This window comes from Oryx dammah, unplaced genomic scaffold (genome assembly GCF_014754425.2).
Source record: "Oryx dammah isolate SB20612 unplaced genomic scaffold, SCBI_Odam_1.1 HiC_scaffold_16, whole genome shotgun sequence".
Classification (NCBI taxonomy): domain Eukaryota; kingdom Metazoa; phylum Chordata; class Mammalia; order Artiodactyla; family Bovidae; genus Oryx; species Oryx dammah.
Window position 1 is genome coordinate 53,863,768 of NW_024070200.1, and position 27,850 is coordinate 53,891,617.

The following is a 27,850-nucleotide window of genomic DNA, read 5'->3' on the forward strand; positions in this document are numbered from 1 at the left end:
AGCCTCAGGTAACTAACGATGCGATGAACGGGCATCAGTGGGTGACTGGAAGAACAGAAGGAGGAAGCTAGGATTTTTGTCTGAGTGTATAAAATAAGGGCCTACAAATCCGCCTGCGGTGCACGGAGACCTGGGTTCAATCCGTGAGTTAGGAAGATCCCCTAGAGTAGGACATGGCAACCCACTCCAGTTCTTGCCTGGGGAATCCCATAGACAGAAGAGCTTGGTGGGCTGCAGCCCAAAGGGTCGCCAAGAGATGGACATGGCTGAGTGACTTAGCACGCAGCGTGCACGTCTAAAATAATAGTTCCTTTGAGGAAGATGGAGTTGCCTGAGTGACGCAGGGGATGGCGGTGAGTTAAGACTATGGTTCTCAGTCTGGGATGATTTGTCCCTTCAAGGATGTTTGGCGATGTCTGGATTCATGTTAGGTTGTTGAGGATGGGAGGATGCAACGGGCATCTAGTGGATGGAGGCCAGGCACGCTGCTCAATATCCTGAGATGCACAGTGCCGCCCACAACAAAGAATTACTCAGCACTAAATGTCACTAGTGCTAAGGCTGCGAAGACCTGAATTAAGATGAAAGCAGGTTCTTAAAGGAGGTGTGTTGTTCACATATCTGGGGTCCAAGTGTGGAGACCCCCAAGGTGCCTGCAGACAGACCAAAGGGAGACCACAGTGTTGTGACCGCGAAGGGTAGCGTTTTTATTATACTGGGGGTTTCCGGTTACGTTTCCTCTGTTGACAGATTAGAGACTGTGATCCGGAAACTTCAACAAAAGTGTTTCCTTCAGACCTGTCATCATTCCTGGCTCAAAGTTGACTTTATCTTTGTACATTCTCTGTATTAAGTAAGACGTACTCTGTCTGTGAGCCCTGCGGTCCCATGGCGGCAGACGAGAGATCAGTGACAAGCGAGAGAGACAGTGTCCCCGGACCTGGGGGGCCAGGCTGGGGGCCTTTTGCTGTCTGTAATGACCACAGATGTGGGCACCGCTTGGGGCCTTCACTGGGATCTGACACTTAAGGACAAGTCCAGGGGCAGCAGTGGGTCCCAGGAAACAAGGTCCCAAGGGTTTAGACTGACTAAGTTTAGGGACGTTCCTGGTGGCTCAGACAGTAAAGACTCTGCCTGCAATGCAGGAGACCCAGGCTTGATCCCTGGGTTAAGAAGATTCCCTGATGCAGGGAATGGCTAGCCACTCCAGAATTCCTGCCTGGAGAATTCCCTAGACAGAAGAGCCTGGCAGACTACAACCCATATGGTCGCAAAGAGTCAGATACAACTGAGCGACTCACACTTTCACACACAAGTTTAGGGACACCATTGACTTTTTATTTCTCAGACTCTTCTTACTGTTTGCAAGGTTGGTTTGTTGGGTGTCTGCAGGCCTATTTGCAGTATATATTTGCAGTGTGTCCTGGAGGAGCTGGTGAAGTTTTCAGAGACAGACTCATGAATAAAAATGAATTGTGCAAATTCCTTCCTGTGCTAGGAGTATTTGCCAATGTTGGGGAGGGGGGCACTAAACTGGTGGCATGTGTCTTAGCCTAGAGGAGCCTGAAGAGAGTGAGGGATGTCTCAGCTGAGTCACTGTCAGGACCAGAAGGTGGAGGAGGAGTCCAGGAAGAGGGAGGAAGATGCTGGAAGGTGGAAGCAGCCAGGCAGAGGGGGGACTTGGCTGTGGGAAGTCAGCCTAGCCTGGGGCAGATGGATAGACCCAAGGCCATGGAGAACCAGCTGCCTCTGGAAGAGGGATCGCTGAAGTTTCAAGGGATTTATCTTTAATTTTTTTTTTACTTTGTATTTTTTAATACAATTTCTAAAGGTTACTTTTCATTTATTGTCCATTAGAAAATGTCAGCTGTATTCCCCAGGTTGTTCAATACATCCTTGAAGCTATCTCACACCCAGTAGTTTATGCTTCCTGATCCCTATGCTGTCACTGCTAGTTTATCTGTGAGTTTGCTCCGTTTCTGTTACATTCAAGAGTTTTTTGCATTTTTCAGATTCTGCTTATAAGAGATACCATACAGTATTTGTCTTTCTCTGACTTATTTCACTTAGCATAATGCCCTCCGAGTCCATTCTTCTTGCTGTAAGTGGGAAAATTTGCTTCTTTTGTATATACGTATCATATATATAGGGCTTCCCTTGTAGCTCAGCTGGTAAAGAATCCGCCTGCAATGCAGGGGACCCCAGTTCAGTTCCTGGGTCGGGAAGATCCCCTGCAGAAGGGATAGGCTACTCACTCCAGTGTTCTTGGGCTTCCCTGGTGCCTCCGTCGGTAAAGAGTCCACCTGCAGTGCGGGAGACCTGGGTTCAATCCCTAGGTCGGGAAGATGCCCTGGAGGAGGGCATGGCAACCCACTTCAGTATTCTTGCCTGGAGAATCCCATGGACAGAGAAGCCTGGCGGGCTGCAGTCCATGGCTTCGCAAAGAGTCAGCCATGATTGAGCAACTAAGCACAGCACCGCACATCATAGATAGATAGATAATGTATACACACACACACACAAAGAAACACACATATATATACACCGCACCTTCTTTATCCATCTGTTGATGAACACATAGGTTGTCTTCATCTCTTGCCAATTGTGAATAATGCTGCTGTGAACATCGGGGTGCATGCATTTACTGAGTTAGTGTTTTTTTTAAATAAACCCAGGAGTGGAATTGTTAATATCAATACCAGGTCCTATAGTAACTCTAGTTTTTTGAGAGACTTCCATGCTGCTGTCCACAGTGGCTGCGCCAGTTTTCATTGCCGTCAGCAGTGCAGCAGGGTTCCCTTCTCTCCACGTCCTTACCAACACTTGTTATTTGTATCCTTTCGATGACAGCCTCTCTGACAAGTCTGAGGTGATATCTCACTGTGGTTTTGATTTGCATTTCCCTGACGATTAGCAGTGTTGATCATATTTTCAGATGCCTCTTGGCCACCTGCATTTCCTTTCTCTCAAAGAGGCAGGATCCCTCCAAGAAGGCAGACCCGCTTCCAGCCTCTCTACGGTGGGCAAGCGTAAGGTCTCTCCAAGTGTTATAATAAAGCTAGTGTCCCATTTTACATCAAAAGAGAAGACGATTTCTTCATTGAAAAGCACACCTTGCTGGGCACCAGATACCCTTCCCAGAGGATGGGAGCCCGGGTGTTAGTGACCCCTGACCCAGCATCTCTGCCTCCTCACTGTGCTCTTGTGGGTCATTCACTTGATTTCTCTGTGTCGCAGTTTCTTGTCTGTAAAATGAGTAGAATACATCATTGTTGTGTTTTTTTTTTTAATGAGATGAAATGACTTAGCACAAATAAGTGAAAGTGTTAGTCCTTCAGTCATGTCTGACTCTTCAGGACCCCATGGACTGTAGCCCTCCAGGCTCTTCTGTCCATGGGATTCTCCGGGCAAGAACACTGGAATGGGTTGCCATTTCCTTCTCCAGGGGATCTTCCCAACCCAGGGATCGAACCCATGTCTCCTGCTTTGCAGGTGGATTCTTTACCATCTGAGCCACCAGGGAAGCCCAGTGCAAATAAAGTAAATCCTCAGTTAATATCAGCTAGCATGTGCCCTCTTTACCGTTTAAGGGAGGCAGTGGAAAAGAACTTGGAGAGAGAGTGTCAAGCCCCAGGCTGAGCTTGAGAACTGGCAGCCTGATGTGCTGCAATTGGCTGTCAGAAGTGCACTGTTTTTAACTGAATTTGAACGCCTTTGCCTGGGGCTGGCAGGATCCACATTCTATCCTGCACCCCACCCCCGCTCCCCAAACCTGTCCAGCCTCACACACTTAGTAACCCCTGACCTTGGCTCCCTGGACACAGGGGCAGAGAACAAGGAAGCTGTGGTCCATAGGGAGGAGAAGATATGGGGGAAACTGCAGGATTAGCCCTGAACTGAGGCAGCTGTCACACCCACAGACATGGGTGTGAGCCCTTTTGATAAAGTGGACTGTTTTCAAAGGCCGGATTCTGCCCAGATGCTCACTGATGGTCAGTTTCCATGGCAGCAGGTTCCCAGGCCAGGAGGGCGCCCCGCAAACCCAGATGGTGGTTGTGGGCCTGTGTCCAGCCTGACCCTTCCTTGCAAACGTGGCTCCCTCCTCCCACTCTCTTTTTCCATCCCACTCTCTCCTTGCACTCCCACCCCAGCACCCAGGGGGCACTCCAGGCGAGAGCCTCCCCTGGCATACAGCAGCCTGGAGAGTAGCGTTTGCGACAGAGCCGGGTGGGACCTCGCGCCCTGGAGAAGGCGGACCTTAGGCTGAAGTGTGACCTTGGGCAGCTTCCTCGAGCCTCACAGTGGGTGTGACATTCTGCCTGTGACATCAGGGTACTGGTTTGGCTTGCAGCAACTCTCTGTGATTGTTAGGATGCCAGAGACAGGCGGTGTGTACAGAAGGGACTGAAAAAACAGTCGGTATTTACTCTGCAAGGAATAGGCATTCAAAATCATTCAGTTAGCATTATTTCTCAAAGCATGGCCAGGCAGTCCACAGCCTAGGACTGCAAGGATGCATGTCTGTGCTGATTGGGGTAAGGGACCCAGACTGCCCTGGGGAGAGGGTGGATAGAAACAAAGGTATTCTATAGGCAGAGAACTTTTTTTTTTTTTTTTAAGTTTTAACCATGCATAGCTTATTTTTAATTTATTTTTTAATTGTTCCAGCTTTATTGAGATAATTTACTGAGATGGTAACGTGTCTGTCTACAACGCGGGAGACCCAGGTTCGATCCCTGGGTCAGGAAGATCTGCTGGAGAAGGAAATGGCAATCCACTCCAGTACTATTGCCTGGAAAATCCCATGGGCAGAGGAGCCTGGTAGGTACAGTCCATGGGGTCTCAAAGAGTCGGACACCACTGAGCGACATTCCTGAATTGATATGTAAGTGTGCTGGGCTGTCTTCAGAGTAGCAGTGGAGTAATGTCCTGATTTGGGACTGCTCTCAGGCGGATTCTGTAGCCTGGCGAAGAGTCCTCAGGCTCACTGGGACTCTGCTCTCCCAGCTCCAGGCTCAGCTTGTTTCCCTACAGGTGGGAAGTTGGGCTGCTTCTGGTACAAGGCGCTCTTCTTAGCATCCTCTCTGGCCTCCGTTACCTTGAGGAAGACAACACAAGCTCCTTCTGTATCTTATGCATCTAGGAGGGGAGGTTCTGGACCAAAAAGGAGTTTGAATCTCTGCTCTCTGCTCCTTGTCATGTGATGGGGAAGCAAAAGTATTTTGCCTCAAGCTCTTTATCCTTTAAAATGGAAATACTGGAGTGCAGAGCCCGCCTCTAGAAAACTGTAGGGACTGTTGAATGTGCTAACCCTGGTGAATGCTTAGAACACAGAGCACTCCATGAATATTCACTATCATGATGAAAAATAATCTGATATCTGTTATTATCATCATCTTTAGCCACTCTGAGTCCCATTCTGTCAGAAAGTAGAAATATAATGGGAAGGACTTCCCTGGTGGTCCAGTGATCATGTCTCTGAGTTCCCAGTGTCAAGGGCCTGGGTTCAATCTCTGGTCAGGGAACTTAAGATGTTTCATGCTGTAGGGTGGAACCAGAAAGAAAAAAGAAATATGATGGGAGCCACAAATGCAAGCTGTAATTGTAAATTTTCTACTACTTTAAAAAGTAAAGTAGCTACAGTAGGGAAAAAAAAAAAGTAGGAACAAGTGAAACTAATTTGATGCTATATTTAATCCAAAATAGCTACAGTATCATTTTGACACTTGATTGATACAGAAGGCTATTCACAATTGATACATTAGCTATTTCACGTTGTCCTTGGATACTAACTTTTTGAGACCAGTGTGAGTTACACTTTCAGTGCATCTTCGTTTGGACAGCTACGTTTTAATAGTCCTGTGTGGGTAGTGGGTACCTTATTGGATAGCATTGCTGTAACCATACACATGATCTGCTTCCAGAATGTGTCATCATCCCTTGAGACTTCCGCTTACCATACTCTTCCTCATCAGCGCCATTGTCTTTATTGGATAATTCCTATTTATCCCTCAGAGTGAGGTCTGGCATCAGATTCTCCTGGGAGAATTTTGTGACCCCCTAGTCTGAGATAGGGCCTCTCTGCCCATAGGTCCGGACTGTTGCCTGTATCCCGTGGGCTTTGGTGGATCACAGGAGCAGTGGGGAGGGGTGAAATGGAAGGGGTGACTGTGCACAGTTATGAATGGTAACCCAAAGGAGCATTGGCAGGCATTTTCATATTTACTTTCTATTCTACCTTTTTGTGTGTTTGGACATGGTTTATAAGCAGTGGTATTTCTCTATACTCATTGCTTAATACAGTCTCAGATTTATGTGATTTAGGTGTAGGTTTTAGGTGTATCAGATCATGTGATTTGGCTGAAGTCGGACTCCAGAACCTTAGATGGACAAACAAAGTCCACAAAAATTTGTTTTGTTCTTTGTTGTACAGTGGAAGAACAGAAATGAGAGAAGACATAAGGAAATGCTATGTTCTACATTTAATAGTTGACAGACTTACAAATAGTATCTGATTGGCCAAAAAGTTTGTTCAGGTTTTCCACGCCATCTTACAGTAAAACCCAAATGAACTTTTTGGCCAGCCCACTATTACTAGGATTGGCTACTGTCACATTTGTGACAACTAACCTGTGTTTTTTTCTTAAACATTTTATTTTGTATTGAGGTATAGCCAATGAACAAACAATGCTGTGATAGTTTCAGGTGCTCAGCGAAGGGACTCAGCCATACATACACATGTATCCATTCTTCTGACTCCCCTCCCAAGGGAACATAGGTATACCTATGGCTGATCCATGCTGATGTTTGGCAAAAAACAACACAATACTGTAAAGCAATTACCCTTCAATTAAAAATCAATGCATTTAACTGAAAAAAACTCCCCCTCCTATCCAGGCTGCCACCTAACACTGAGCAGAGTTCCCTGTACTACATAGTCGGTCCTTGTTGGTAATCCACTTTAAATATAGTATATGTACATGTCCATGCCTAACTATCCCTTCCCCACCATCCTGTGCCCCAACAACTGTAAGTCAGCTGATCTGATTTTGAGCCCTTTTCCATTCCCTGTGAGGCTTTTGCCATATTGCCTAGTCTTTACCTGTCTCAGTTTCCTTGCCTGCCAGCTGGGCATAATGACCATCTGAGAGAACTGTGATAAATAGAAAATACGTAAGTAGAGACTATTAATTTCCATCTGGTAGAGTTTGCTATTGTTTGCTTTTTAGTTATTCACATGTAATTTTGATAAGTCATGATTCTCTGTTTTTCTTTTGAAAAAAAAAAAATTATTGATCCAAGACTGAAAAAGGAGTACTAAGCTTGTTCATGTGATGCTGTTCTTTTCAATGTCTCCTTGTTGCTAATTTTCAGATGCTGAAGTAAAATGTACTTTCTTCATACCGTCTATCTTATATGAAATGACCTTGTTTGTTATTTTTCTTTTCTTTTTTAAAAGTCAGATTTTTTGAGATATTACCTCTGATAAAATGTACTCTTTCAAGTGTACAGTCTGAGTTTTGACAATTGTGTATAGTTGTGTGAGCACCCTTGTAATCCAGATATAGAAGTTCCATCACTGCTGACAATTGTCTCTGCCCTGTTCCCAGACCACCTCCTCCTGCTTTTCCTGGTCCCTGGCAGCTACTGGTCTGAATACTACCCTTATTGACTTGTCTTTCTCGAATGTCATGTGAATGGAACCATTGCGTATGTAGCCTTTTGTGTCTGACTTCTTTCATTCAGCTCGAGGCTTCTGAGATTCAGCAGTGTTGGAACACTACCTGTAGTTGATTCCTTTTTATTGCTGAATAATATTTCATTGTATAGACATACCAATTTGTTTATCCATATGCCAGTCAAGGGACGTTGGGCTGTTTCCAGTTTTTGACTATTATGAATAATGCTCCTATGAACACTTGCCCACAGTTCTGTGTTTTCATTTCTCTCTGGTAAATACATAGATGTGGGATTGTTGAATTTTATATATGTAGTACTTCTTTATGGAAATTTTATCTCATTTTAATATTGTTCTATTTATGTTGTCTGATATTTTTCTGTGCATTCTTGTATTTTTATACTTTCTAGGGCTTATATTTTATGTGCTTTGTCAAACAATATATTTGGATTATGGTTTATCTCTTTAAAACTCATTCTGGCTTTTTTTGGATTTCTCTCCTTTTATATGGATTTTATGTTTTGTGTTTGCTTATTTATATATTTTATCTTTCCCTTTATTAATTACTGGTGTGAATTAGAAGATTGTTTTTGATCCTAGTAATGCTTTTCATTAGATTGTAGACCTGTATTTCTCTAATCATTATGGATAAAAGGAAAAAAGCTAGGAGTAAGATCTTCCTTCCCATTGAAAAAATATAAGAAATTCATTGACTTTCTTCCTTTGTTGTTCAACCAGCCCTCAGCCAATTTCCAATTGTTAATATAATCTAAGGCTATAGTCTTTGATTCTGTATAGACTCAGGTTCTCACTGCATAATTATTTCTACCATAAAATACGTCTTCAAGCTCAGTTTTTGGTGTTCATACTCAATTTTTAAACCAAAATTTTAGCAGCCATTTATACTTCATTCTTTACTTTTAGATCATGTTATTGCTCTTTGCCTTTCCTAGTATCCTGGGACTTTCTCATTCTTGAGTTCCTGATTTTAGTTCTTGAGTATGTGTTTGAAATGTTCTCAGTAAAAGCATGTGGATGATGTATTGGATTGGCCAAGAAGTTGGTTCGGGTTATCCATAATGTCCTATGGATGAACCCGAACAAATTTTTTGCCAACCCGATCTGAGTTCCTGAGTATCAGAGAAGGCTTTGTGTTTCTTTTCACCTCAGTAATGAATTGCCCAGGTAGAAAACTCACTTGTCACAGTCATTTTTCCTGTCACTATGGAGCTGTTGTCTTTTGGTGGAAGAGTAAGCTAAGATCAGCTTGACCTCTGTTCCTTTGTATGCAGATAACATGCTGCTTTACCTTCAAGCCTGTAACCAACCAGCCATGTCCTCATGGTGCATGGCGAGAAGTGAACCATCTGTCCAAGGATATCCTGATACATTTCCTGTTGTCAGTGAGACACTGAGAGGAAGCGTCTCCTGGCAGCTCTAGAAATGGGTTTCATTAGGTTGTAAACCAAATAATAGCTCAGTACATTCTGGTTTAATTAGGGAGGAAAGAAAAAATGTTGGGAATGTACCCCAGGGAAATGGAGTCCTAAGACATCGCAGAAAAGAAGGGCCAGAGGCAGATCTTTTCTTTGCAAGCACACCTTACTAGAAATGCTTTTAATGGTTGAGGTTAAAAATATATTTTCTTGTTTTTAATATTACCAATACTTTTAAAAACTGTATTCACTTGTGTTGGCCGTGCTGGTCTTCACTGCTGCGCGGGAGTTTCTCGTGTTGGCTGTGCTGGAGTTTCTCGTGTTGGCTGTGCTGGAGTTTCTCGTGTTGGCAGTGCTGGTCTTCATTGCTACGCGGGAGTTGCTCGTGGTGGCCGTGCTGGTCTTCACTGCTGCGCGGGAGTTTCTCGTGGCCGTGCTGGTCTTCACTACTGCGCGGGCGTTTCTCGTGTTGGCCGTGCTGGTCTTCACTGCTGCGCGGGCGTTTCTAGTTGCAGCGAGCAGGGGCTGCTCTCTAGCTGCGGTGTGCAGGCGTCCCCTTGCAGTTGCGTCTCTTGCTGTGGAACCTGGACTCTAGGGCAGTCGGGCTTCAGTAATTGTGGCGCACAGGTGTAGCTGCCCCACGGCACGTGGGGTCTTCCTGGGTAGGGGACAGAACCCGTGTCTCCTGTATTGGTAGATGGGTTCCTTACCACTGAGCCACCAAGGAAGCCCAAAATAGCATCTTCCAAATGGTCCCCCCTAGCAGACTCTAAACGGGACAAGGGCAAGGGCATTGGCCGTCTTGTGTTTTGCTCATTGTTGTCTCCTCAGAACTTGCATGGGACCAGGCACAGGAAAGACCCTCACTCAGTAAATGTTGACTATTGACTCACATATTGAAAATGGAAATATTGATTCTTGGATCAGATGTTGGACCGGATAATCTCCTACATAAACATAAACAACGTGCCTTTTGCTTCTAGTTGGTTTCCTCCCATCAGCCCTTCGGGGGAGATTCTTAGATTTCTCAGATGCACCAGGGCTAGGAGGGATGTCTGCTGGAGGTCATTGGTCAAAGTCAAATCCATAAATCAGTTTCCAGAGGGTTTTTCTCACCCGTAAATTGTAGCCTCAGTCCTGCACAGCCCTGTCCTCCCATTATGGTTTATGAAGACGGATTATTTCTGATGTCGATATTTCCAATCCTTTAATTCTTTCTTTCCTCAGTGAACTAAGCTCCCTCATTCTTCAGTAAAAATGGAGCTGTGCATCAGTGCCTGGCATCAGCACAAGGGAAAAGCTTTCCGTGAGCATATGGCCTTTAGAATGAAAGCCAGTGATCTTTAGTTCTTAATTACCCCAACCACTGACTCATCTAAGCTCTGGTCCATATTCCAAAGAGGAGCAAAGGATCTGGATGTCAGTTTAAGTCTTAGCATCTGTTCTGTATTCAGGGCTCAGAGTATGGGAATGTGCCCTTTTTTTTTTTTTTTCTCTTCTCAGTGGAAAGTACTCTTTTTTCTGTTCCCACTAGAAAATTTGTACATGTATTAGAATTTTCCCACCAGAGTAGATTTAATAATTACCCAGGTGTTTACCTTTTGACAGCATATGCTAATGATTTTAGATTCATAGAAAAAATTCAAGTCATGATTCATTCAAATCATGAATGAATTCAAATGTGAAAGCTGCTGTTGAAAACAGGAGTTCAGGGGCCAGCAAACTATGGCCCACAGGCCAAATCCTGTTTTTGTCGGTAGAGCCTAAAATAGTGACTCTGGCCTTTTACAGGAAAACTTTTTGCCAACTTCTAATCTAGTTCAGTGCTTAGAGTAAGCTACCACCCTCAGCTACCCCATCTGCTCCTCTATCTCTACATCATCTCTCCCGTTGGTTCCCTAAATCGATGACCAGCCTCAGTACTCTTCAGTTCAGTTGCTTCTTTGTGTCTGACTCTCTGTGACCCCATAGACTGAAGCACACCAGGCCTCCCTGGCCATCACCAACTCCCAGACCTTGCTCAAACTCATGTCCATCAAGTCGGTGATGCCATCCTACCATCTCATCCTCTGTTGTCCCCTTCTTCTCCTGCCTCCTCACTTGGGCTAATTACCACTTATGAGTTCAGACCCATAATTTCACCTCTGATGTACAGATGCCTCATCTGCGCAAAGAGAAGTGTAATGTACTTCTTGGTGTTAAGCCTTGTACCACGTTCGTTTACATGCATAAAGCACCTAGCATGGTACTTGGCAGTTAGGAGACCCTCAATCTATATTCCCCTTCCTTCTTGTTACCTCTTTGCCAATACATGTGACCGTCTATCTGTGCTAGGAAAAAAGTTAATGGCCCCAGAGTGCACAGAAGTGAATTTGCAGTCAGACAGCCTAGGTTTAAATCACTGCTTTGCCCCTTCCTTACCAGCTATGTGACCTTGACCCAGACATTTAGTCTCATTAAACCTGCTCCCCGAACAGTGATAATAATAGTGTCTATTTCCTAGTCATATTGTGACTACTCAGTGAATAATGCATGATAAGCGCTTAGCAAAATGCCTTGCACCCAGTATGTACTACGTGGCCCCACGTATCACTTTCGTCATCTTTTTATTACTGAAGTGCAGGCTGCTGGTGAGGATGGTGACTTTCACCAGCTCTGCTCCCATTCGTCAGCCTCACCTCTGCCCCTGAGCTCCGCTTCTACAACAAAGAAAGCAAGCGTCCTCCTGGGGGGAAGTGAAACTCAGTTTCACCTTCTGAAATGGGGCATCACTAAAAATAAAGGGGGTTCAGTGGAGAGGCAGGATTTGCACATTTCGTTTTTTATTCTATTTAAATGTTATTTTTGTTTTTTGTGAGCCGTTTTTTTAAGTCTGTATAAAATTTGTTACAGTATTGCGTCTGTTTTTTGTGCTGGGTCTTCACTGTGGTCAGTGGACTCTGTTGCCCCACACATGGGCTTCTCTCCTGTTGTGGCGCTTGGGCTCAGTAGTTGTCAAGCTTGGGCTCTCTAGTTGCGGTCCGTGGGCTTCGTTGCCCCGTGGCATGCAGGATCTTAGTTCCTTGATCAGGGATCAAACTCATGTCCTCTGCACTAGAAGGTGGATTCTTTACCACTGGACCACCAGGGAAGACCCAGCACATTTCTTTCAGGTGCACTGCCTGCTTGCCTTCAGAGTTCTTGCATCCTTCGCGGGTCCCCTGCATCTGCACTGTGCGCTTGGAGCTTTATGTCCCTTCCCAGCTCTCAGGGGACTGCTGGGGTGGGAAGAGGACACCACCCTCAGGTGGAGCTCCCACCCCACAAGTCACGTTCATTCATCTCTGTTCATCCATTCATTTTCTCACTCAACATTCATTTTACTCTTCTGTGCACAGAGAGATCAAGAGAGATGAATACTTAGCTCTGCCGTTAAGGAGCCCAGCATCTTGGGCCCCGATTTTGAGGATGTGTTGGAAAGGCAAGAACTCGAGGACTGGGGAAGTAGGGGGTTTTAAAGTAATCGGAGTGAAAGATGGTGAATGAATGAACAGAGTGATGGAGCAGTGATGGAGGGTTCTAGGCTAGGATGAAGCTCTCATCCTTACGAAGTTTCTCATCTTGTTTCCAGTGGGTCCCTTCAAAACACAGCTCCTTGACTATAAATCCCTCTTGCCCAGGGATCATTCTGCAGGGCTCATGTGTCTCTGCCTCCCTTGGGAGCATTCTCCCTTGCACGTTTCAGCTGTGGGTAATCAGAGGGCAGGCTGGAGTCACTGAAGTGTGAGCAAGTGTCTCTTCCTGTCCTGTGATCCATGAGCAGACCCAGCCCCCAGGAACACCTGCTTTCAGTGTTTGGTGCGTGCTGAACAGAGGCCATTGGCTGACTTTCCCCAGACCCAGGACATGGTGACTCCAGGAAGGAGAGCACCTACCCACCTTCCTTGTGCCCTAGGGGCCGGGAGACGTATGTCAAGCCCCTTATGGAACAGTGAGTCCCTTTGGGGTGGAAGTGCCCTGCAGCTGTGCCTTTCTTGTCAAGCACAGGCCTGGGAGAGCCAAAAATAGCCTGCCCTGGGACCAGAGCCGTCCAGGAAGTGGTGAGAGCGGGTTTCCTCCCTCCCCGGAGAGCCAGCCAGCATTCCTCATCCCAGGCAGCCTGGGAGGGTAGCATCCTGGGCTGGGGAGGGGTGACTTGGATCCTCGGGTTCCTGTCACATCAGCCAGGCCCACCTTCCTCTCCCAGCTCCCTGCACCCTTTGCGCCAGAGCTCTCCTCAGAACCCCCTGCTCCTGCTCAGAAAGCCCCGCCAGATGCCATCACCAGCCAAAGGGAAGCGTGACCCAGCCTGCGAGGTCACTTGGAGTGTGCCAGATTCTCTCATCTCCCATTTCGCTCCCCCTGCCCCCCGCCCCCGCCCCATTCCCTTTAGCTCCCACTGGAGTTACTCCTCAGCGTTTCCCAGACAAGCGCATGTTCCTACCCCGTGGCTTTTTGCTCTGGCCGTTCCCACTGTGAATACTTCCTGCCCCTGGACATCCTACAGTTCTTCAAGGATCAGCTCAGGTGCCAGGTCCTCCTGGCATGATAGGCATTATCGTTCACTTTGGACTCTTCGGAATGAAATTCCCAAACCAGAACTGCCTAGGCAGACCTGGCTGTGAATCTCTCCAAGAAGCTGTTGTGAAAAGGAGCGGGTCCCTCCCTTTCCTAGTCCAGTTACTTCTTTCTTTGTAAAACCCTTGGAACAGATGCCAGCCTGAATATGAACATCAGTGTAATGAATATGGACATCAGCGTAAATGTTCAGTTCCTGTCCCGGCGTCTCAGCTCCGTGGACTGCTCTCCCTTCCCCAGCCTCCAGCACAACCACGTGCTTGAAGGTCCATTCATAGAATCAGCCTGTGAGGGAGTGTGTTTGCCTGGGACGTGCCAGGTTCCACGCATGTTCCTCTGCACCACCGCACTGCTCAACCAGGTTACCCACATCAGCCCCAGAGGGGGCAGGCCCCTGCCATGAAGCCCTGGCACCCTGTTTCAGCTGGCAGGCCAGACTCTCCTGACTTCAGGCAGCTGCCCCAGGAGGTCCTGCCAAATTTGTGACAGGAAGAGTTAGCTGATGGTTGCCAGGAAAGGACCGCCTACGGGTCATGCCAACCACACATTCCTTGAGGTGGGAAACATGGCGTGGCTTCTTGTTTTGCATCGGTAGATCACTAAGCAGTCGGAGCAAGGCCCCCAGCTCTAAAGTGGCTTAGCCTGCACACAGGAGTGCCTGTTGAATTAACTTCACAGTCTGGCCTCGACTTTGAGGGGTGGGCTCTGGTGGTGCCATGGTAAAGAATCTGCCTGCTGGTGCAGGAAATGCAGGAGACTCGGGTTCGATCCCTGGGTTGGGAAGGTCCTCCTCCCTGGAGAAAGAAATGACAACCCCCTCCAACATTCTTGCCTGGAAAATTCCATGGACAGAGGAGCCTGGGAGGCTGCAGTCCTTGGGGTCACAAAGAGCTGGACACAACTGAGCGCACACACTCACTCGCTCTGTATGAGAAATAGTTGTAGGAAGTAAACTTCTACACTTTAAGAGCCCTGTTAAAGTTTCCTTTAAGAATTCACGAGATTAATTGCACCCAGAGGAATAATTCCCCAACTGTTTTTTTTTTTTTCCCCTTTTTTTAGCTAGGGAATCCTTTATTCAAACAAATTCTTAGGCAGACATCCAAAATGGAAAAGGATGAAATAGAGCTTTTCTGGGTGAAGGAGATGATGGGGCTTAAAGGTCCATGCATCCCCCAGCCAGCCCCCTCTCCTGAGTATCTGAGAAAACAGCATTTAGGGAGGAAGACCTCTGCCCTGGAATCACAGATGACTTGGGTGGCTAACGGGGGAGGCACAGGACAAGTGTGGCAGAAGAACAGGCGCTGCCCACCAGTCTTGCAGGAGGTGTGCAGTGAATACTGGGGCTGCCTGGATTTGCCCAGAACCAGCCAGCTCATTCGTGAAGGCACCCCAGTGAGTCCCAAGGCCCAGGCTGCCCACACCGCAGCCAGCAGGGGCACAGAACCCATCCGAGTGTGACTTACCTGCACATCCCAGGAACTGCATGGCTGCATGCCTTCCCAGAATGGCATCCCTGCTTGAGTCCATGGGAACCACAGCAAGAGACAGCTCCATCCCCAGGAGAGTGTCTTCTCCATGTTGCTGCTCTTTAGTCGCTCAGTCGTGTCTGACTCTTTTGTGACCCCACGGAGTGTAGCCCGCCAGGCTCTTCTGTCCATGGGATTTCCCAGGCAAGAATACTGGAGTGGGTTGCCATTTCCTTTTTCTCCAGGAGATCTTCCCAATCCAGGGACTGAACCCACGTCTCCTGCATTGCAGACCGATTCTTTACCACTGAGCCACCAGGGAGATCCCATCTCTGTATGTATCCCCTTAATTATTCCACGCTGCCAGGGGTGAGGCTCGTCAGAAGCAGCAGTCACGTTTTAACAAGTCACAGCTTACAAGATGCACTTGACTTCTTGCTATAGCAGTCGATGGTAACTGAGCAGGCATGGTCCTGTGTGCTGAGCATTTCATTTCATTTTTACAACACTCCCATGAATATTGCCTGGTTAAGAATTTTAATAACGAGACCTAGGTACCTTTTCCCCCACATTTTTCTCAGAGCACGGCCTTGAGAGTCATTGGGCGAGAGGAGAGAGTTGCTGCTTATTTCTAGAGCAATCCTCAGGTTGCCCCTGCCCTTCATCCTCATCCTTTGTCTGATCTAATGGGCATGCTGTCCAGCTGAGACAACCCAGCTGGTTTCTCTCTAATTCCAGCTTAATCTTTAATTGACTCCCCTGGACGGACTGAGAGCTAAAATCCATCAGGAAGAAACACAAGGCTGATTTTCGCCCCAGTGCTCAGCACACTTTTAAAAGTAAATTATTTATTTCCTTCTCGAGGCAGTAAAAGCACATTTGTTTGGCTGCAACATGGGGAGGCTGTGGGGCCTGATTTTTTACTCAGTGAAAATCAAGATTTAATACTTGTGACCAAAAGCAATAAAATAGTGTTGATGGACAGAAGCTTGATATCAACATGAAATTCACCATGGGAGCAGAAACAGGGTGGAGGGCAGTTGGAATTCACCAACGCGTGTATAGATCACTGATTGTAGAAGTCCTGATGAAAAGGTACTCCACCAGGGGTACATCCCTGAATCCTAGCAGCGCTCTAATTTGGGTCTAGATGCTGCCGTGTGTTGTAGCGTGAATCTGTCTATAGTAACTAGGCTCATCAATCACGGAGGGAAATGAAGACAGTTACTAGGGAAGAGGGGAGACACTCGGTGGGGGCGGACGCGGTTCCCGCTCACGTGGTTTTCCAGCTCAGCCACTGCACCTCTGCCCTACTCCCAACCAAACAAGAAATCTGTTTATCCAGACGAGGAGATGCAGGGTCAGGTTCGCTCTTGTATCGTCACCCTCTGAAAAGAAGGGTCTGTGCCTTCATCAAGGTTTGCTTGCTTGCCTGGCCTATCCAATTTGTTGACTTTTCTCAAGGGCCAGTGGTGGAAATCCAGTGCTGAGACCTAAATCTTCTTTCCAGACTATTTCTGAAGCTTCAAAGGGAGATAAATGTCTGTCTGATAACCTCTCTCTTCAGCTGTGTTTCCACAAGTAAAGAAAAAATGAAAGTTTAAAGAAGATTCCCTGGAGGATTCAACTGTCCTTCTTATTGGAGATTTATGAATAATTTTAAAAGTGCAAAATTTTCACAGTCTGGTTACCTTGGTACCCTTTTCCTGAGAGATAAGATGGTATATTTATGTGAACGCATCTAGATAAGGGTGTCCGAATGCTTTGGGTTAGTGAAACTTTGATCAGAAAGTTTCTGTAAGTGCCAAGAATAATAATCTTTATTTATATATAAATTATGCACTTGTATTACTTTGTTAACATAAAAGTTAAATTATGGAACAGACCAACACATAAAAAGAGGAGACATGAAATAAGCAGTATTTTTAAATGTCATCTAGCTAATCCTGATGGCTTCATACTATCAGTTCACGATGAAAATAGTGATGTTTATTATATTATAAATGATTTTGAGTATAAATCGATATTTCAAATTATTTTCTCCATGATTTCACATTTGTTGCTGATCTTTTTTGCCATTGTTTTTAACCTTGTAATATGTCTGACAAAAGTTTTGCTTAGGGAAATATGAGGCCTTAATATGAATTTTCATAAAATGTTCACACTACATTCCCACCACCCATATCAGGTAATGCAGCATGCAGAAGCTTCCAGCATGGCTTCCCTTGCCGCCACCCACCCACTTTCCCCCAAAGTAATCAATCCTCTGATATCTATTAATGTGGATAACCTTTACCTGTCTTTGAGTTTTATATTCAGGTGACCCAGCAACATGGGTTTAAATCACATGGGTCACCTTACATGTGAATACTTTTCAGTAGTAAATACTACAGTGGTATATGGTCTGTGGTTGGTTGAATCTGTGGATACATAAGGCCAGCTCTAAGTATGCAACAATCCTCATGTTGTTCAAGTTGTGCAAGGTGAAAGTCGCTCAATTGTGTCTTTGTGACCCCATGGACTATATAGTCCATGGGATTCTCCAGGCCAGAATACTGGTGTGGGTAGCCTTTCCCTTCTCCAGGGGATCTTCCCAACCCAGGGATCAAACCCAGATCTTCTACAATGCAGGCAGATTCTTTTCCAGCTGAGCCACAAGGGAAGCCCAAGAATACTGGAGTGGGTAGCTTATCCCTTCTCCAGCGGATCTTCCCGACTCAGGAACTGAACCCGGGTCTCCTGCGTCGCAGGCGGATTCCTTACCGAGGGAGCTATCAGGGAAGCCTATTGAAATGATACTGTGCATAATCTGTTGTGTACGGCTTCTTTTGCTCTGCACTGTCAGATTCACCTTGTTGGGTGTGGTGGTAGGGAGTTTGTTCTCCTGCACCCCGTGGCATGATGGGTACCACCATTTCAGCATCTACTTCATCCACCATGCTCTTGGTAGACGTGTGTACAGTTGACCAGTTAGGGGCTGTCATGATTACTGCCCTCTGTGGATGTTATAATGCTTAAGTTTTGGTCTGCATGTGTTTCTGTTGGATGTGTACCTGGGGGTGAAAGTCCTGGGTCATCAGTATCTTCATCTTTAATAGTTCTACTCAGAGGTTGTCCAATATAGTTGGACCAATTGCATTTCCAAGTGAGCAGACTTGGAAGACATTTTCATGTCTTCACAAACCCTTGGTATTATTGTCTTTTTCATTTTTTTATTTTTATATCATTTTTAAAGGTTACTTTCCATGAACATTGCAAAATATTGGCTATTTTCCCTGTATTGTACAGTCCATCCTTGAGCCTGTCGTATATCCAATAGTTTGCACCTTCCACTCCACCGCCATCGCCCCTCCCCACTGGTAACCACTTGTTTGTTCTCTACATCTGTGTCTGCTTCCCTTTGAATATATTCAGTAGAGCTTTCCCTCGTGACTCAATGGTAAACAACCCGCCTGCCAGTGCAGGAGACACAAGAGACGTGTGTTTGATCCCTGGGTCGGGAAGATCCCCTGGAGGGGAGGGCATGGCAACCCACTCTGGTATTCTTGCCCAGAGAATCCCATGGACAGAGGAACCAGGCAGGCTACAGTCCATGGGGTCGCAGAGTCAGACATGACTGACATATATATAGTCACTAGTTTGTTGTATTTTCTAGGTTCCACACGTGAGTGATAGCGTACAGTATATGTGTTTCTCTGTCTGACTTATTTCATTTAGCACAGTTCTCTCCAAGTCTATCCATGTTGCTGCAAAAGGCAAAATTTCATTCTATTTTATGACTGGGCATATTCATGTGTGTGTGTCTGTAAATATATATAGAGCACCTCATTTTTTGTCTTTTAACTTGAGCCCTTCTGGTGATACACAGTCCTTTGGTCAGACAAGGGGTACCCTAAGCCCTGGGCTTTACACGGCTCCCCTCCAGTGTGCCTCAGAAGGTGGAGTGATGAAAGGGTTACCCCCTAGAGTACTAGTTGCAAGGGGCCCTGGAGTTGCCTCTGCCAAGGACTGCCAGACCACTTCTAGAGCCTGCATGTCCTGCAGAGAGTGGCCCCCAAGGTGTGGCCAGAAGGTGCTGTCAGCAGTGGTGGGATGGAGCAGGAGTGAGTATGTGGAGCTTGGACCGCTGGGCTCTGGGATCTCCATGCCAGAGATGGAGAGAGAATGGAGCCCAGGGCGGGAGGAGGACCAGCAGGACCACAGGCCAGCTCTCTGCTCACCACAAGCTCTCCCCCAACTACCAGCTCTGCCCCAACTACCAACTCTCCCCCCATCACCACCTCTCCCTCCATCACCAGCTCTCCCTCCATCTCCAGCTCTGCCCCCATCACCAGCTCTGAGAATTCCATGTTTGGTCCTGTCTTCCAAGTTCAGGTTCTCTTGAGGAGCGTGGAAGGCAAAGCCAGTGGAGGTGGGCCCGGGGCGCACCTGTGGGCAGGGTCTGTGTGGGTGAGGGGCTGCTCAGCTACTGTGCCCTCTTTGCTGGGTGTCCAGGTAGTGGGGGCTTGGGGGTGGGTGATGGCGTGCAGGCAGCCAAGCCTTGGCTGGGAGATGAAGAACGTCCCCGAGTCTGCCAGCAAAGAGGACCAGAAAGTGGGCCTTAATCCTGAGGGTTTCCTGAGCCATCAGCGTAAGCAGCAGCTGGATACTGAGGGCAGTGTTCCTCCCCCATCCTGCTGTGGCCTCCTCGGCTGCATCTTCTGGGCACTGTTAAATCCCCCAGAAATAGAATGTGGGCCCCAGATGTAGCTTTAATTCTTTGGTGACCAAAAAAAAAAAAAAAAAAGATTACAGAGAAATAGGTGGAATGAATTAATGTATTTTAACCCAGTATAGCCAAGATATTTTCATTTCAGCAAGTGATCAACATACCGCTGTTATTGGCACGATATTTACATTGCTTTGTGTGCTAAGTTGTGAAATCCGGTGTGTAAACATGCCTGTAGTGCATCTCAGGTCACGCCAGAGGCTTCGTCTCCCCTACTAAATAGTGCAGCCCTGTGGTGAAAAGTGAAATCAGTTTGCTTTTGTCCTGCCCATGGTATTTGATGTAAGCTGTTGCTTCTGTATAGTTGGTTGTTATAAAGGTATAATTTAAAATGAGGCTATGAACATGTTTTACTTAGCAATTAACTTGTTTTAAACCCTTTAAAAAATGTATAGTTGATTTACAATCTTGTGTTAATTTTGCTATACAGCAGAGCGATTCAGTTACACATACATATATCTTTCCCATGTTCTTTTCTATTATGGTTTGTCACAAGACATTGAATATAGTTCCCTGTGCTCTACAGTAGGACCTTGTTGTTTATCATTCTATATATATAATTGCATCAGCTAGTCTCAAACTCCCGATCCACCTTTCCCTCACCTGTCGCTTCCCCTTAGCAACCATGAGTCTATTTTCTATGTCTGTGAGTTTAACATTTAATGTTAAGACATATGATGAGTGTGTCTCCATTTGCACTTTTTCTGTAGATGCGTGAGGTGGTGAGTGTAAGGAGTGGGGGTGACTCGAGCAGCCGTGGTCAGCTAGAGTGACCCAGCGCTGTCCAGGCCTGTGTGTCCACGCCCAGGCTCAAGCAGGGACCATTCTTACTCCTCTGTGGGGCCGCTCAGCATCTAGGTCTTTGCCTTTTGCACGCAGGTAGGTGTTTTACAAAGGAGATCAGAGCTGCCTTGTTTTTCTTTTGTATTCCGAGAAATGCTAATGTAATCCCTCATTCACTCAGCTTGTGTTAACTGAGCGCTCATTAAGTACTGGGTGCTAGGAAGCTGTTCTAGACTCTGAGGATACAGTGGTGAAAAGACAGTTCCTGTTCTCTTCGAATTTGTGTTGTTGATGAAAAGCCTGCTTGGTGGTTGTTGCTAGTAATAATAATAGTGCCACCACCAGTAGTCGACATGGCTCAAATAACACTCTGACATGTGACTTATTTTGAAGGCACTCAGGAAAAAAAAAAAAAAGCAATTATCTTGAGCCTTAGAAGATATAAGTAGCCAGCAGACACACCAGATATTCAAAGTGTCTATTAGAGGGGTTCCACTGGCCACGCTAGCGGGATGTGAGGTTTGGCTGGAGGACATGAAGAGGACTCCTTTAAGAACACCTGCTGTGAATCGGCTTTGGCCCATAAGCCAGTTTCTGGGCTGTTATCTGTGACCTGACAAATAGTTGTTTCTTGTTTACAGATGAGGGGGTTTCTGGGGCCTGATAGTGTTACCAACCAGGGTTCTTGACTAGAGGCCAGACAAGAAATTCAGGCTAGGCTTGCTTGGGGCCCCTGCTGCTGCAGGGGGAAGCAAGAACAGGTAACAGGTTCCCTTGGTTGCCCTCTCCGGGAGTACAGGTGAGCTTCCGCCTGCTTACACGAGTTCCTTATGTGCGGTGAGGGTAAGGGTGTGTCCAGGGTGTTTTGCCCACCCCTTGGGTGATGTGGTGTGCAACGGGCTCTCGCAGTATCATCTTTTGCTCCTGACACTCTGTTTTACCTCCAGGCTCTTCAAAAGTGGCAGTTGGATATTTTGTCTCTTTGTATCTTTGGGGTCTAGAAGTTGCCCCAACTGAGCATGCACGCAGTTATTTTTAGCCCCATACAGTTGCTTTGTATGTTGTTGCTGGAGGAGGGGTGTGTCCAGGTGCAAGCACTGCAGCCTAGCGTCCCAGCCTGTCTCAATGGGAAGGAGATATACACTTAAAAGGCAACACAGATCAGAAGTCTGGCCTCATCTGCCAAATGACAAGTAAAAAAAACTGACTTAATAAATTTACATGGAAAACGTAGTACTTAAAAAGTTAAAAATCAGGTGAACTATAGAAACATTTTGTTCCACAGGGTGGTTCTACACAAGGAGTTAAAAGGAGATGAAAGTTTGGAGCTCAGTTAGGAAAATAACTAGAACCTTTCTGTCTGTGTCGATGGCTTTCAGATGTGCGTGAATTCAGAGTCGCCTGGAGGACTCACTACAACACACATCGCTGGTCCCCACCTCCAGAGTTTGTACTTTGTAGTTCTGGGGTGAGGCCTGGAAATCTGTATTTCTGATAGGTCCCCAGGTGCTAGTGATCAGGTCCAAGAATCACACTGAGTCTAGTCTATTTCTTTACATTGCTGTTAGACACCGGAGCTTCCCTGGTGGCTCAGATGGTGGAGAATCTGCCTGCAATGCAGGAGTCCAGGGTTCGATCCCCGGGTCGGGACGGTCCCTTGGAGGAGACATGGCAACCCACTCCAGTATTCTTGCCTGGAGAATCCCACGGGCAGAGGAGCCTGGTGGGCTAGAGTCCATGGGGTTGCAGAAGAGTCAGATACGACTGAGCAACTAACACTTAGACACATGCGGTACCTCGTGCTTTAGTTTCACGTGGTTGATGCAAGCTTGGGCCACACACCCTATTATGCAGAACAAGGTAGAATACCATCTAATGGTGGGTGCAACAAATGCTAAGGGAAAAGCACAGCAGCTTCTGTCCGTGTTTTCATCACTGCCTTAGGCTGACCTTGGTGTCTTTGACTGAGTCACTCAGATGATCTGTGTTTCCCTGTAGGGGTATTAAAATTAGGCTCTCAGTAATCTGGCCCTTCCCTTCAGCTAAAATCCTGACACACTGACCTTCTGCAAAGTCTGCTAGAAACCAGACCCACCGTGTAGCTGTTCATCCAGCTATGTGTGTTGGTTGCTCACTCGTGTCCGACTCTTTGTGACCCCATGGACTGTAGCCCTCCAGGCTAGTCTATCCATGGAATTCTCCAGGCAAGAATACTGGGGAAGGTAGCCATTCCCTTTTCTAGGGGATCTTCCCGACCGAGGGATCGAACCTGAGTCTCTTGAATTGCAGGTAGATTCTTTACCATCTGAGCCACGAGGGAAGCCCATGGCCTTGCATAAATTGCTCCTCTCCTGCCTTAACCCACTGCGAGGTTTATTCTTCCACAGTGGCCCCCGTGCAGCGGCCACCTCGTGAATAAGCTCCTGGTTTTCCTGTCTTTCTCCCTCCTTACTCTTTCTTATATGTGCTTTGTATGGACTCTTGCTGCAGCACTTGTTATATTATACTTTGTAACATATGTTGCCTGCTTACTTGGTAGACTCTTCCTGGGCATCAGACCCAGCTTCTTCAGTGTCTAACCCCCCTCTCCCAGCTGATGTAGAGCAGAGGCACGTAAATATTTATGGACTACACAATTAGATGCTTTAGTGAAAGCATCCCAGATTTCTCAGTCTATGAAAGTAAGTAGCATGAAATCACAAGCAATAAATGGAATGCAGAGTGTTCAAATAACTGATATTTGGAAAAGAGTTGCAGAGTCATGGTGCAAATAAGATAATAGTGAGGATTCCTGAGATTTCCACTACATTACTCTGCATCCCAGTCAAGGCCAAATCTAACTCTGCTGACATTAATTGTTTCATGGAGGAACCAAAGTGTTATTCATCTGCGAATAGAAAGCAATTTGCTGATACCAGCCCAGGGGTATGAGTGAATGTTACAAAATCGTTATCCATAAGCATCCGTAATCTCCTTTATATTTTGGCCACAGTTGATAGGTTATCAAGAGAAACAGAGGACTGGTGTCTGAAGCCTCAGCTCCAACATAATCACTTGGGAAAATATTTGATGAGACAGGAAGATTACGAGAATGAAAATTTCTACCATTTACCTCGAAAAAAGTAGCTGCAGAACTGTAATCATCTAGAATATTTCAAAAGCCATTATCAGAGGGTCTGTGATCTCTTATGTGTATTTTCAATTACAGTGCTTATCACTTCTATGCTACACATACAAAAATTTAAAAAATCATACAGGATGGGTAGGACAGAGATTTAAGCCGAAGGAAAGCGGGGTTGGGAGGTGGTGAGGGGCGTTTGTTGTTTCTTTTTAGGAGACAAGCTTTGGCCAAGGTACTATTTACAGTGTTGACAGGGGAAAGCAGAATGTTTTGAAGAAATTGTGGTGTGCTAGAGTTTTATGAAATGCTTGGCTATGTTTTGTCTTTTTCTCTAATTCATTGCCTGAGATAAAACGATAGCTATTATTAAAAAAGGAGGATGTCCGGGGGAAAGAACGAGGGGAAGGGACAGTTAGGGAGTTTAACTGCTGTACACACTGCTGTGTTTAAAATGGATAACCAACAAGGACCTACCGTATAGCACAGGGAACTCTGATCAGTGTTGTGTGCCAGCCTGGATGGGAGGGGAGTTTGGGAGAGAATGGGTACATGTATATGTATGGCTGAGACCCTTTTCTATCTACCAGAAACTATCACAACATTGTTAATTGGCTATACCCCAATACAAAACATAAAGGTTTAAAAAAAATTTTTTTTAAAAAGAGGATGGCAGGGTTATCATCACTGTCTGTCCCAGGACTGGGCACATTAGTGTCCCCTGCCAGCAGCCCATGGCAAACTTGGTTTCCTCGTGCCCCCTTCTTGACTCACCTGTTCTCAAACTCCGGATCCAGTTATACTTCATCTGCCTCTGGGAGTCCCTGAGGCACTGTTCTTACCTCTGGCTCTTTCCTATATGTATTCAGTTATACATTTACAAATGCCACTGGGACCTCTCCACTTGGACGTCAGCCTTAAAAGAAGAGAAAAAGACAAAGATCCCTCAGCTAAACACGTGTGCTTTAACCCACCTCTCTTTCTGTATCTTTCCTCTTATGCAGACATGCCTTGATCAGCCCCTTCCCACTGTTTCTGCTCTTGCTTGCAATGCCTCCCAACCCCACTCTGGAATGGGGCTCTCAAATGCCAGAAACCAGGGAGAGAATTTGAGTGTGTGATGCTGGCAGGGGTGGAGGGACAATGGCAGCTGACAATTCGCTTCAGTGTTAGGGAGTGGTAGGGCCTGGTGGGGACAAGTGCCCTGACTGAAGCAGGGCAGCTCCTGTCCACCCTTGTGGTTGTTGTTGAGTCACTCAGTCATGTCAGGCCCTTTGCGACCCCATGGACTCTAGCCCGCCAGGCTCCTCTGTCCATGAAATTCTCCAGGTAAGAATACTGGGGTGGGTAGACATTAGCTTCTCTAGTGGATCTTCCAACCCAGAGACTGCACCTGTGACTCTTGGATTGCAGATGCATTCTTTATCACTGAACCACCAAGGAAGTCCCCTGGCCATTGGCCATCCTTACCATCTAAGAATGTGCAATCCCAGACCCAGTGTTACCAGATTGCTTTGTTTTTAAAGATAATGTAGAATCTATTTCTGTGTTTTGAATCACCTGATTTTATAAGTGATAATGTTGTTTGAAATTAAAAGCATCAGCATCCTTGGGATTGTATGAATACACTGCTATATTTAAAATATATAACCAACAGAGGCCTACTGTATAGCACAAGGAACTCTGCTCAGTACTCCATAGTAACCTCCATGGGAAAAGAATTGGAAAAAGAATAGATACGTGTGTATGTGTAACTGAATCCCTTTGCTGTACACCTGGAACTAATACAACATGGTTAATCAAGTATGTTCCAATATAAAATGAAAATTTTTTAAATTCCTAAAAGAGCATCCTTTGGCCTAACATTGAATAGCTCAGTATCTGTCAGTCCTTTGTGAACCTCAGCTGCCAGTTTGCGATCTCTAATTTAGAGATACCCAGTGCTATCTGGCAAAGAAGGCAATGGCACCCCACTCCAGTACTCTTGCCCGGAAAATCCCAAGGATGGAGGAGCCTAGTAGGCTGCAGTCCATGGGGTCGCAAAGAGTCAGACACGACTGAGCCACTTCACTTTCACTTTTCACTTTCATGCATTGGAGAAGGAAATGGCAACCCACTCCAGTGTTCTTGCCTGGAGAATCCCAGGGACAGGGGAGCCTGGTGGGCTGCCGTCTATGGGGTCGCACAGTGCTATCTGGTAAACCATAGGTAGGGTCTAAAATTGTCTGACAGCTACATCATAAAAAATAAAAAGGAAGAGGAGCAGTTCATTTTAATTTGTTTAAGTTAACCCAGTATTTCTCGAATATTTCAACATGGAATCAACAGGAAACAAGATGCTAGTGAGATACGCTGCATTCTGTTTTGGCACACTGAGTCATTGAAGTCTGGTGTGTGCTTTACACTTTCAGTACATCTCAACTGCATGAACCCCACGTGCCTACTGGCTGTTGTATTGATCATCAGAGCTCTGGTGGTGAAGGACAAGAATTAATTACATACACACAAAATAAGGTGAGAGTGTATTCATTATGCTTGCGTTATTGTTCAGTCGCTCAGTCATGTCGGCCTCTTTGCAACCCCACCAACTCTAGCACACCAGGCTTCCCTGTCCTTCACCATCTTCCAGAGTTTGCTCAAACTCATGTCCATTGAGTCACTGGGTGATGCCATCTAACCATGTTATCCTCTGTTTCCCCCTTCTCCTCCTGCCTCCAGTCTTTCCCAGCATCAGGGTCTTTTCCGATGAGTCAGCTCTTCGCATCAGGTGGCCAAAGTGTTGGAGCTTCAGCATCAGTCCTTCCATTGAATATTCAGGACTGATGTCCTTTAGGATTGACTGCTTAGAGCTATGCTTGCTTGCATAGAGCTAGGTAATTTGAATCTTAGGATAAACCAAAGTAGAAGAAGCAACTCTTGAGAAGGATGAGTCTAAAAATGACATAAAGAACTGTGTGGAAAAATTCTGGGTGGCACCAGAGTGATCAGACTTTCAAAGGCCCCTCATGCCTGGCTGATGGGAATTTTTTATAGGACTTCCCTACTCAGAGCTCTGCTTGTCACACAAGAGTTCACAGCTGATGTTTGAATTCACACTTCAGGGTAGGGTTACACTTTGGATTGTTACACAATGCTGTTGCCCTTCTGAAATGTCAGGGTGAGCATTTGTCCTTAAGCAAATTTAAAACAAAGTGAATGTCATAGAAGTCAGTGTAAAATGGGGATGAATATTCTGAATTCAGTGATGACTTTGTCATTCAATCAAGATTTAGCAAATATACTCACTGCTAAAGAGGAACATTTCCATTCAATATTTACTTTCACTGTAGTTTCCTGTTGGGGAGCAGAGCCCAGCAGCTGTTGTCAGCTTTGGCCTAGAGAAGATGGTGACCACTAGTGAACCCTTTCTGAGCCCCAGCTCCAGGTTTTTTAGGTTTTTTTAGGACTCCATCCATGGAACATTCAAGAATATACTGAGGCTGCAAATATGGAGGTCATGATGGTCAGACATTGGCATCTTCCAAAAGTAAAGACAGTGACAGGCCACAGAGTGAAACATTCTGGACACACTGTGCTTTCCTCGGGCCTCTGTCCTCCTAGTAAAGACCAAGGTCTGGTCATTTTTGCTCCTTTGCTACTGGAGAAAACCAGGGACAGTCTGGCAGTGTCTCTTTATTTTTAATGTTTATTTGGTAATTTGTTTGCACCAGGTCTCAGGAGTGGCCCGCAGGGTCTGTAGTTGTAACATGAAAACTCTTACTATGGCATGTGGGGTCTAGTTCCCTGCCCAGGGAGTGAACTCAGGCCTCCTGCATTGGGAGCTTGGAGTCCCCGTGCTTGGAGACCACCAGGGAAGTCCCAGTATGAGTTTCTCAGTACTGTCTGCCGTACCTGTTTATCTTGCGTGTAATAACCTTATATACATAAGTAACATAAAAGATACTCACCATCAGAAGACACTTAACATCAGTGCTTTCCAGGAGCCTTTGGTTGCATCTCTGG

At 46.0% G+C, this 27,850-nt stretch overlaps 1 protein-coding gene and 1 long non-coding RNA gene across 3 annotated transcripts in view; one reads left to right on the forward strand and one right to left on the reverse strand.

Moving 5' to 3' along the window:
- The window catches only part of SLCO3A1 (solute carrier organic anion transporter family member 3A1), a 373,911-nt gene that overhangs the window by 138,954 nt on the left and 207,107 nt on the right, over positions 1-27,850 (forward strand). The gene's annotated exons all lie outside the window — the stretch shown is intronic.
- On the reverse strand, positions 1,544-27,364 carry LOC120875221. Its single transcript, XR_005723867.1, has 4 exons — positions 26,035-27,364; positions 25,202-25,209; positions 12,514-12,517; positions 1,544-1,553 (listed from the first exon to the last, which is right to left on the reverse strand). It is a non-coding gene; the product is annotated as an uncharacterized LOC120875221 (long non-coding RNA).